This window comes from Oncorhynchus keta, chromosome 4 (assembly GCF_023373465.1).
Source record: "Oncorhynchus keta strain PuntledgeMale-10-30-2019 chromosome 4, Oket_V2, whole genome shotgun sequence".
Lineage (NCBI taxonomy): Eukaryota > Metazoa > Chordata > Actinopteri > Salmoniformes > Salmonidae > Oncorhynchus > Oncorhynchus keta.
In genome coordinates, this window is record NC_068424.1 from 57918752 (window position 1) to 57931286 (window position 12535).

General features: G+C 41.7%; 1 protein-coding gene across 4 annotated transcripts in view; it reads right to left on the reverse strand.

The window, feature by feature from the left end:
* Positions 1 to 12535, reverse strand: part of LOC118379465 (leucine-rich repeat and immunoglobulin-like domain-containing nogo receptor-interacting protein 2) — a 319412-nt gene that overhangs the window by 240262 nt on the left and 66615 nt on the right. The window contains exon 1 of one of the 4 annotated variants that reach the window (XM_052511206.1): positions 9655 to 9760. The exons of 2 other annotated variants lie outside the window; for them this stretch is intronic. The gene's annotated coding sequence lies outside the window, so the exon portion shown is untranslated. Of the gene's footprint in view, positions 1 to 9654; positions 9761 to 12535 lie in introns of those variants that run through there. One more of the 4 variants, XM_052511209.1, reaches the window with a different exon arrangement.

Genomic DNA, 12535 nt, shown 5'->3' on the forward strand with positions numbered 1-12535 from the left:
GTGAAAAAGCCGGATGTGGAGTTCCTGGGCTGCGGTTGTGAGACCAGTTGGACGTACTGCCAAATTCTCTAAAACAACATTGGAGGCAGCTTATGGTAGAGAAATTAACATTAAATTATCTGGCAACAGCTCTGGTGAACATTCCTTAAGTCAGCATGCCAATTTCACGCTCCCTCAAATCTTGTGGCATTGTATTGAGTGACAAAACTACACATTTTAGAGTGGCCTTTTATTGTCCCCAGCACAAGGTGCACCTATGTAATTATCATGCTGTTTAATCAGTTTCTTGATATGCCACACCTGTCACGTGGATGGATTATCTTGGCAAAGGAGAAATGCTCACTAACAGGGATGGTACTAAATGTATGCACATACTCAGAGAAATAAGCTTTTAGTACATATGTAACATTTCTGGAATCTTCTATTTCACTCAACACTTTATATGTTGAGTTTATATTTTTGTTCAGTACATTTGTATTAGCACTGAATTAAATAATGCTTCAATGGGTGAACACCCTGTATGGTTTACACAGTATACTCATGTACAGTATCTGGGTTTTGGTATGTTAGCATGCATTTGCTGTGTGCTAGTGGGACAACTAAAGAAAGTATCCCCCCAGTATCTAGTCTATGCATGTTGGTGGATTGGCAAACTGGTTTTCTGAGGTTTTCCAGCTTCCATCCACAAAACTTTAAATTAACTATTTTTCTTCTCAGAGTACACTTTGCCTTTGATTGTTGAACAAAGCACACACTTCTAGACCTCTTATATGCTATCCTAAATGGCTGACTTGATGTCCCCTTTTCTCTTATGCAACCTTGCTCCCAGACTACCGGAGCTTGCCTTCCCAACTTCTTCCTTGGCTACGTTGCTGATAAACTGAATTTATTTTATTTTACTGCGGAACATCTTTCAGTTGGCACGAACCAGAAGAGAACCATTTTTGTGAACAGTGTGTACCTAATAAACTGGACTCTGGGTGTATTTCACAGTTGTAAGATACATTTCACCATCTTTATCATGATTTTGGAATTACAACAAAGATCTATGTCATTGAGATTTGGCACGCTTCAAAAGTAGGCCTATGTGTACTTTCACCAGGATTGAAACTTCAAAAAGAACATGTAGTTTTGCACCTCAATCTGCAGAATGAGGCAAAGATGAAAAAGAATTAGGGGAAAATGTGAACATAAAGTAGACCCATGAAGCAAATATGACTAATGGCACAGTTTGGGATTAATTTCACAGGAGTTGGAATCCAATTCTTTACATAACTTATCTGAGGCTTATCGTTGATTTTTGCCAGGGGCAGTCCAACTTCTTATCATTGCTTAGTGAATTATGTTTCCTACCCTTTATAAATTCAAAGTAGAGACAGTTTCATATGCTATGTGTTTAATATTCCATTTGAGACAATTACTCACATTCAGTGAGACAGAAGACGTTGGTAGATTGAAGAAAACACGTCTAACTGGTTTACAGTTAAAGATGAGTAAAGAAAGTGTCAAAAGTGTCCTTCCTCACCCCCAAAAATAAATGACAATGTCTCTTATGAGGGAGCTATTTATTGAGTAGCTAGGAGCATTGCCAATACTTGAGTTCCACTAGTGGAGGGTGTTCTGACTCTGGACACCCTGCTAGCAATCTATAAAACATCCAGACCCCTCAAGCTGTTGGGCAGCTAACTTAAAGACATCAATACGGTGAGTAATGAGACAGAGAAATGGCTTCAAAGGACTGAGGAGTTAGACAGCTGACTGAGATGGCCATGTCTTATTTAAGGTGTTGTACTCAATGCACCAGAGTTAATGGAATGACCTACTCTCTCCATTGTTGAACCCCCAGTGGCTCAGTCAGTACATGGGGTCAGCTACTCCCAAAGAAACATGGCATGGCATGGCTCATCAGCACTGAAGTCAGTGTTTCAAGGACAACCATGGACCTGTCAAGAGTCATCCTTTCAATAAAGTCATCAAAGCCCACTAACAAAAAGTGAAGACCAAAGTCTAATCTCCTCGTTAGAATTGGCCTGGTTTACCCGTCAAACATCTGACGAACTTTTACCAAAACATTTAACAACACCTACACATTTACACAGCTTATATTAAGCTATTACACAGAGCTATGCCCATGAATAATGGAATATGCATATATGCATATTATTAATCATCCATGATTAATTGAATATGCATATATGTATAGTGTTAACTCATGAATAATGCAGATAATACATTAATGTAGGTTTAGATGCACTCCATAAATGTGTAATTTCACCCCATGTTTCTTCAAGGTCATTGTGAAGCCAGCTAATTTAGGGTGTTGCTTAAACAAACTAATGAATGGGTGGACTTGATGAGATTCCAAGTCAACTCAGCTCCCAGTCTCCTCACAAAAAAGACACTTGATGGTCTGTCAGTATTGTTAATAGATTATTCCACATTGTCTTCAATTAACTGCAACCTCAACACAATTACATTTTCAACACTCTTTTTTCCCCCTTCCCTCGGTCTTCAGCTGAAGATGTTCTGGAGACTACATGAGGAGTAAGAATCATTCCTTATCATGTTGAATATTCAGATCATTTGCCAGTCTCTCTCTTGGAACATTGCCTTGTCAATCAAACCATCACATCCCCTTTATTGGCTTGGCAACAAAAAGACATGTGTACAGCGAATACAAATTGACTGGAGAGAGCGAGAGAGCGAGAGAGAGAGAGAGCGAGAGAGAGAGAGAGAGAGAGAGAGAGAGAGAGAGAGAGAGAGAGAGAGAGAGAGAGAGAGAGAGAGAGAGAGAGATACAAAGAGAGAGAGAGAGAAACAAAGAGAGAGAGAGAGAAAGAGAGAGAGAGATACACAGAGAGAGAGAGAGAGAGAGAGAGAGAGAGATAGAGAGAGGGAGGAGAGAGAGAGACATAGAGAGAGAGAGAGAGATACAAAGAGAGAGAGAGAGAGTGAGAGAGATACAAAGAGAGACAAGAGAGAGAGAGAGAGAGAGAGAGAGAGAGAGAGAGAGAGAGAGAGACAAGAGAGAGAGAGAGAGAGAGAGAGAGAGAGAGAGAGAGAGAGAGAGAGAGAGAGAGAAACAAAGAGAGAGAGAGAGAGAGAGAGAGAGAGAGAGAGAGAGAGAGAGAGAGAGAAACAAAGAGAGAGAGAAACAAAGAGAGAGAGAGAGAGAGAGAGAGAGAGAGAGAGAGATACAAAGAGAGAGAGAGAGAGAGAGAGAGACAAAGAGAGAGAGAGAAAGAGAGAGAGATACAAAGAGAGAGAGAGAGAGATACAGAGAGAGGGAGGAGAGAGAGAGACATAGAAAGAGAGAGAGATACAAAGAGAGAGAGAGAGGGATACAGAGAGATACAGAGAAAGGGAGGAGAGAGAGAGACATATAGAGAGAGAGAGATACAAAGAGAGAGAGAGAGAGAGAGAGAGAGATACAGAGAGATACAGAGAGAGGGAGGAGAGAGAGCAAGCTGAATGAGTCGGAGATGAAAGTCTTATAGATTACTCATGACAGATGGGCCACAATCTATCAATTTCCCATTGAGTGTTAGTGCCTAGGTAACTGGAATTGATGCAGTATGAAAATGCTAAGATCCAAAGGGTAAAATACTCAGTCTCGACTAAATCAGATAAATAAATTGATACGAGGCGTGATATTTGGTCAATTGAACAATACACTGTCACCGAGACCTTTTCAATCATGTCTCTGGAATAAGCCACAGTGGTGGTGGGTGACATTAGCCTTCCCACAATCCCCCACTCACTCTGCGTCTGATGCAACCATATCTCAGGTGATTGATTATGTTGTCAGACTGTGGGGGAAATTTATGCATGACTTTTGCTATCTCCGCGCTCACTTTTGACCCGACTGGCAACAGATTTCTGCCAAGCTTTCTAAGTGACGTTAAGCTTCTTGGCACAGAACTTCGAGGTTCTAGCCAGAAGTTGAAGCCTGGCATGCCTTGAGATACATTTTAGGGGAAGTGTTGGATCAATACAATCAATAATCACTCCCCTAACTGTCATTATGCTTGACTAGGTTTGAAAGAACTGGAACTTTGAGCACTTAAATCCTGATGGATCTAAAGAGCACAGCGTTCAATTTATGGATTGCTATTATTGTACATTCACAGCGTTTTGCCATCAAACATCTATTTGCTTTTGTCATTTCAAGTTATTTGACTCTAAATTATATACTACTGAAATTACTTTTATTGAAGACACTGTCACAGAGCATCCACAACTAAATTCTTACTGAAATAACCACAACAAGAGGGGAAATACACCTCTTAAACCCCACTCACGCAACCAAAAAGTCTCAAAAGTACACTTTTGGATAGAAGTGGTCACAAGGACATTCTTGAGCCTGATTCCCCTTGACATGCATGCTGTTGGCTGATTTCCCTTGACACGCATGCTGTTGGCCTCTCAGTCATTCTCTCTCTCTGCCCCCCATTCTATCTCTCCAATGTTATCTTCCTCCTTCTCTAACAGCTCGCTAAGTGGCTGAATAAGGTATTTGCGTTCAGTGTGCAGCTGCGTGACACCCAATGCATCTCTTCATGCTCTGCCACCTCGCTCACCCCATGGCACCATGCTGCTGACTGTCTGTTTTCTGGGAGATCAACCCATGCAGCACCTCAGCACTGCAGCTGGTATGCTACTCTAAAACCAAACGGGAGGTGGGATGCTTCCAGAGAAGGGATGATCTTGTGTGTTGAGATGTAGCACAACAAACAAAGGCATTGAGTTCATATAAGTAAATGGAACAGGAATGAAATGTAATTCATATAAGTAAATGGAACAGGAATGAAATGTAGTTCATATAAGTAAATGGAACAGGAATGAAATGTAGTTCATATGAGTAAATGGAACAGGAATGAAATGTAGTTCATATAAGTAAATGGAACAGGAATGAAATGTAGTTCATATAAGTAAATGGAACAGTAATGAAATGTAGTTCATATAAGTAAATGGAACAGGAATTAAATGGAACAGCTGTACGGTGTCCATTTTAGGACATCTGAACTAACTACATGCTACTCGGTTGGATGGAAGGTGGCATGCAGTGATGGAAGTGATGATCTTTCATGTAGAGACAGAGCACACCAAATACATCCATTGAGTTCATATTGTCAAATGAAACTGGTATGAAACAAGTATCAACATACAGTGATCCAGTTTCCTCCTGGAGGTGTATAGCCCCATAAATGGTAAAAATAGCATTTTCTTGTGTTGTCTGCCTGTCCATGAAACCACATAATTTTCATATATCTAGGTTAAATGATGGTTAGCTGTGATCAGACTGGCTGATGTTAGCTGTGATCAGTCTGGCTGGTGTTAGCTGTGATCAGTCTGGCTGATGTTAGCTGTGATCAGTCTGGTGGGTGTATGCTTTGGAAGAGATTATAGGACTAGATGACTTCTCCTGGTAAATAAAAGAGGGCTACCAGAATTTAAACAGATTATCTAGGTACCTCATTCAGGGCTGAAACTGTGTCATTTTGTGTTACTGCCCTCCCACCTGTATCCGAGCCCTCAGCTGTTATTATCCACCCTGATAGCACAGTGGGGCTTTGAGTCTCCTTTCATTTGCCTCCTATTGTAGAGGAGCTTTTACCAGGATATACAGACGCTTCACACTGGGAAAACAGTAAATCCACTTTGATGAAAAGCTTGTTTTCTTCCTGCAGATTACAACTCAGGACCCAGCTGTCTAAATCTTCTTTCTACCACTTTGCCCGAGGCAGTAGTAAACCAGTCTCTAAGTCAAATTGAAGTTCTCACTCTTCATTGAAAGCCTGAGTACAAGTCGCACTGTTCGCACAAAATCTATAAAATAAACGTTTTATTAGCATGACTGCTACCTTCCACACTGGGCTATTCATCTTGACACATGACAACGGTGGAGAGAAGAGAACAAATTCAGTTTGGACAACAACACACGTGCATCTGTTGAAGGAGCGACTTCAGTGAGACATGCTAGTCAAACAGGAACTTACCTAACTGTTTAGCATGGGCAATTTGGTCACTTTGAAACATGAATCACTCCTACTCTCTTTGAGGAAGACTTGTCCATTTTGATTAGCCCAGTCCTCTTGAAACAGCCTCGTTAAGTCCCTCCTTATGCCATAGACCTGGACTTAATCAGCATTTGCCAAAGGACGGAGCTGCTAGGAGTCCTTTTCTTATGTCACACACAACTCTCTCAATCTGCGGCGCCCCGCTCCTCTCTTTCACTTCTTACTTTTTTCGACTGGAGATGCCGTGCTGCCATGACAACCAATCTCATCGAATATCTTTATGCTTTCGTATCAGGGAATATAATGATTGTCAGCAGACGACGGAGGTATCCCATCTGTTCATTTGGCCCAGGCAGGACCAATAACACACCAATGTAGAACAATGAACCCCCTTCAAAGATAGTCTGCAGCATGGGGAAGCTGAAGGATAGAGACCGAGACATGAGACTAAATCAGACCACCTCTAAATCTTGTGAGGTGGGGGAGGTCGGGGATCTTGTCCTTGGGTCAGTAGAAGCCATGCAATTATTAAGGCACACAACTAGTTAATTAAACATTACAGTTCAATCAGCAAGTGAGTCACTAATGGGAGATTAGGTGAGGAAAATAATCACTTTCATTAAAATATCAGGGATATGGAAAAAGACCCCAAGGCTTAAACAGTTAAAGATGGCCCATTGGATCAAATGGATATTAACGTTAATGATCCTACATAAGGCTCAATTTACAGTCATTCAACAACTGATGTTTTTGGAATGTAGAGAGTGAGAAAATGGTGGGGCTGACATTTTCTTTTATTTACTGGCCAATAAGCGAAGACAATTAAATTGTGGACAGTGTCACTTTGTTCCTTGTAGCGCCTAAGAGAGAAGGAGTGGAGAGGAGAAAAAGAAAACTCTGGAAAGATTTACTGTTCAATTACAAACGCGTAGAAGAGTCATTGCCGGACTTTCGGAGTCAAGTACAGGAAGAGTCCAAATTTTACCTCAGGGACAGAGATATCCTCGTAGCCTTTGACAGTAAAAGAGGAAGAGAACAGTCATCTTATTAAAATTGCCAGTCCTCCACAAAAGGAAAGAAAAAGGTCTACTCTCAGAAGGACAAAGACAGTGTAGGCACAATCAGTTTTTATCTCAGAGCCGGGCTAGCTGGGCTATGTGGGGGGTTTACTGCTGAATTTCAATCATTTACAAGGACTGTTAGCAGTTATGCTGTGATCAGCATATTTGGAAAGGTCAAAGATCAGGTTGTTGAGAAAAACACCAGTCTGGACTTGCTTCTAATCACTCACCGTAGTTACAGGAAAGCGCTACAGCTACAATGTTTATACTGTAGGTTTAAATGTTTTTCTAAAGAGTTCAGAACTGGAGAAGAAAAACTTTTGATGAGCATTCTCTAGAAAATCAGAGAGGATAGAGAGCAGAGAGAGGCAAAATGATTGAATGATTGATATGTTGCCTGATGATGTTAGGGTTGAGGATAGACAGTTGGCCATAGGCCTCGAGACCAATCAATGCCCTTCCCCTTCTTTTCTTGGGAGAATACATGATTGATGAGCAGTAGTGTCAGATTACCAAAACAATGTTTTAATGATATATAACAATATACTATTAGCCCATGAATGATGACTGCCCTAAAATATGCCCTCTGATGAACTGATTTGAGAGAATAGGCTAAGAAACTGACTGAGTAATTAGTGGCCAATTAGAACACTTGACTAAATTAATTTATTTGGGGGTGACACTTGCATAGACATTGCCACTCTACTATTGTAACTATGCAGTGTTACATTGTTGTGCCTTAAATCTTACATACAGTGCATTCGGAAAGTATTCAGACCCCTTGACTTTTTCCACATTTTTGTAACGTTACAGCCTTATTCTAAAATGGATTAAATTGCTGTTGTTTTTCTCATTAATCTAAACGCAATACCCCATAATGACTAAACCAAAAAAAGTTTTTATACATTTTTGCAAATGTATTGAAAAAAACAACTTAAATATCACATTTACATAAGTATTCAGACCTTTTACTCAGTACTTTGTTGAACGACCTTTGGTAGCTATTACAGCCTTGAGACTTCTTGGGTATGACGCTAAAAGATTGGCACACCTGTATTTGGGGAGTTTCTCTCATCCTTCTCTGCAGATCCTCTCAAGCTCTGTCAGGTTGGATGGGGTGCGTCACTGCACAGCTATTTTCAGGTCTCTCCAGAGATGTTTGATCAGGTTCAAGTCCGGAATCTGGCCTCGCCACTCAAGGACTTTAAGAGACCCGAAGCCATTCCTGTGTTATCTTAGATGAGTGATCAAGGTCGTTGTCCTGTTGGAAGGTGAAACTTTGCCCCAATCTGCGGTCCTGGGAGCTCTGGGGCAGGATTTCATTAAGGATCTCTCTGTACTTTGCTCCGTTCATCTTCCCCTCATTCCTGACTAGTCTCCCAGTCACTGCCGCTGAAATACATCAACACAGCATGATGCTGCCACCACCATGCTTCACCGTAGGGATGGTGCCAGGTTTCCTCCAGACATGACGCTTGGCATTCAGGCCAAATAGTTCAATCTTGGTTTCATCAGACCAGAGAATCTTGTTTCTCATGGTCTGAGAGTCCTTTAGGTGCCTTTTGGCAAACTCCAAGTGGGATTTCATGTACCTTTTACTGGCTTCCATCTGGTTGCCATCTGGTTCCATCTGCAAGGACTTCTGGAGCTCTGTCAGAGTGACCATCGCATTATTGGTCACCTCCCTGACCAAGGCCCTTCTCCCCCAATTCCTCAGTTTGGCCAGGCGGCCAGCTCTAGGCAGAATCTTGATGGTTCCAAACTTCTTCCAATTCAGAATGATGGAGGCCACTGTGTTCTTGTGGACCTTCAATGGGTACCCTTCCCCAGATCAATGCTGCGACACAATCCTGTTACGGAGCTCTACAGACAATTCCTTCGACCTCATGGCTTGGTTTTTGCTCTGACATGCACTGTCAACTGTGGGACCTTATACAGACAGATGTGTGCCTTTCCAAATCATGTCCAATCAATAGAATGTACCATAGGTGGACTCCAATCAAGTTGTAGAAACATCTCAAGAATGATAAATTGAAACAGGATGCACCTGAGCTCAATTTAATTCTCATAGCAAAGGGTCTGAGTACTTATGTAAGTAAGGTATTTCTGTTTTGTATTTTTAATACATTTGCAAACATTCCTAAAAACCTGTTTTCGCTTTGTCATTATTGGGAATTTAATCCAGTTCAGAATAAGGCTGTAATGTAACAAAACATGGAAATAGGGAAGGGGTATGAATTCTTTCCGAATGCACTGTATATCAGTCACATCATTAAATCCCAATCCTTCACCAAGCAACGCCAATCTATAAGCACATCTCTAAGGCAAAAAACACCCTACGATTAAACTCCAGCGAGCAATACTTTCAGGAATTTACAATATAAGCCTTTTTTGAATGCCGTAGATCAACACAGCATGTTTTTCCTTCCTCCGTCTCCTGAATGCTGGGTGGTGTGGTGTTAGTGTATGTGTGTTGTAGAGAGAGAGAGAGAGAGAGAGTTGTGTAATGTAGTGCTGAAGTGCAGCGGTGGATGACTGGGTCGTGTGCACTCTCTCAGCCTCCATTATCTCACCAGGCCCTCCTCCATACAGTGGCAGTCGAAGGCCCCTGCTCTTCAAACATGCATGTAGGAACTGGTCCAGGTAATGTTCACTAATTGTGTGGAGAAAACTGCGGCCTGAAAAATGCATGGTGAAAGGCAGGGGTAGGAAGAGGGAGGAAGATGGAAAAGACAGGGGATGGATGGAGGGACGGAGGGAGGAGGAAGGGATGGAGGAAAAGGAAGGAAGTGGTGAGAAAGGGAAATGGTGGGAGGGAAGGGGAAGGGAGATAGAAGAAGAAGAAGGGTACACAGAGATAGTGGAGATGGAGAGACAGAGAAAGAGATGGCAAAGGGATAGAGCAAAGGAAAGGAGTCACTCTGAAAATCCCTGGTCAATTTGCCAGTGAGCATTTTCAGTATCGTTCCTCGTGTTTTGGTTAATTCAATGAGTAACTCTCAAACCCTCTCTCTTGCATGCAACATGCATACAAAATATATTTTCCCCTTTAAGTAAATCTGTCCGCCATACAATATGGTGGGCTTTTTCCCTTTTTATTCTCAGCTTTCGATTTAAATTACAGCCTGATGTATACTGAATTCATAATGAGATGTTTTTGTAACAAAAGGGGGCTTTTTTATGCTTGCAAAAATTGCTCCCTATCATTTGTTCATTGCTTTGGAGTCTACACCTAATGCAAATACAATTTCCTAATGAAAGGAACCAAAGGGGGACAAAAGTGCTGCCCTTTGAATTTAACAATCACCTTTCAAATTATCTTCCCATGTGGAATTCAGTCCCGATGCAATTTGTCTCCACTGAACTAGCTGGTTAGGCCAGAAAACAGAGATAAACCCAATGTAGGAACCCAGATAAGCCCAATGTACACTACATTACCAAAACTATTCGTCAAACATCTCATTCCAAATTCATGGACTGTGCTACTATAACAGCCTCCACTCTTCTGGGAAGGCTTTCCACTAGATGTTGGAACATTGCTACAGGGACGTACTTCTATTCACCCACAAGAGCAATAGTGAGGTCGGGCACTGATGTTGGGCGATTAGGCCTGGCTCGCAGGTGTTCGATGGGGTTGAGGTCAGTGCTCTGTGAAGGCCAGTCAAGTTCTTCCACATCGGTCTCGACATCGATCTCGACAAACAATTTCTTTACGGGCCTCGCTTTGTGCACATGGGCATTGTCAGGCTGAAACAGGAAAGGGCCTTGCCACAAAGTTGGAAAAACAGAATCATCTAGAATGTCATTGTATGCTGTAGCGTTAATATTTCCCTTCACTGGCGCTAAGGTGCCAAGCCTGAACCATGAAAAACAGCCCCAGACAACTATTCCTCCTCCACCAAACTTTACAGTTGGCACTATGCATTGGGACAGGTAGTGTTCTCCTGGCATCCTCCTAATCTAGATTCGTCCTTCGGACTGCCAGATGGTGAAGCGTGATTCATCACTCCAGGGAACGTGTTTCCACTGCTCCAGAGTCCAATGGCAGCAAGCTTTACACCACTCCAGTCGACGCTTGACATTGAACAGGGTGATCTTAGGCTTGTGTGCGGCTGCTCGGCCATCAAAACCCTTTTCATGAAGCTGCCGACGAACAGTTATTGTGCAGAAAATTGCTTTTACCATTTGTAAAACCACCCCTGCACACTTCAGTCATCAATGGAAAGAAAACTGTTTGGCTGTGTGTTGTGCCAGTGTCTCTGTCCCAATGTACGATGTCCTACCATTCCCAGTACAATGTGGGAACATAGAATGGGTGGGATCCGGTCCCATGATTGGCACAGGCCTCTAGTCAGCTGTAGCACACAAAGGGAGGATTTGTATTGGGTTTGAGTTGAATGATCCTGGATCAGTGCCCTAGGGCCCTATTCACCTAGAGTCACCCCTGTCCTGATGCTTAAGCCCTCAATCAATTAATTATACTGCCTCAGTCTTAAGACTACTGCAGTAGAAAGACAAATCCATTGAGTTACATCATATGTGCTATTTTCCCTGGAAACACTGATCATATCTGACATTATTTGTTATATGTGTTATTGACGTAACCCGGTATTGCTGTAATCAAACCATTTATACTTACATAAAATAACAGTTGACATGGAAAGCTTAGTAATGATCGAAAATAACATATTAAACTTTTATTTTGATGACCTCTTTTTTTAGAAACATGAAAATGGAAATTGCCAATGGCATATATATGGTAACATACAGTAGCATGCATGCCTTTGGGTCTATGCATCTGCGTCACTGGATAGATAGGGTTTGATGGGTTGAAAGAGATGCATTGCATTTCAGTACCTCAAATTCATTGCATTTCAGGCTCTGCGTTGCATTTTAGTCTCTTAAAGCCCAAGTTTAATTTATTTTCATCTGATCTCTTCTTAATGCTACCCAGACTATTTGCATTGTGTGCCCCCACCCGACCCCTTTTTTTACGCTGCTGCTACTCTCTGTTTATCATATATGCATAGCCACTTTAACTATACATTCATGTACATACTATCTCAATTGGGCCGACCAACGGCTAACCGGGCTATCTGCATTATGTCCAGCATTATGTCCTGCGACTCTCTGTTCATCATATATGCAGAGTCACTTTAAACATATCTACATGTATATACTACCTCAATCAGACTGATTAACCGGTGTCTGTATGTAGCCTCGCTACTTTTATAGCCACGCTACTGTATATAGCCTGTCTTTTTACTGTTGTTTTATTTCTTTACTTACCTATTGTTCAACTAATACCTTTTTTGCACTATTGGTTAGCGCCTGTAAGTAAGCATTTTACTGTAAGGTCTACTATATCTGTTCTATTTGGCGCACGTGACAAATGAACTTTGGTTTGATTTGACATATGGATGTCAAGGCTGAAAATATATATATTTTTCTGTA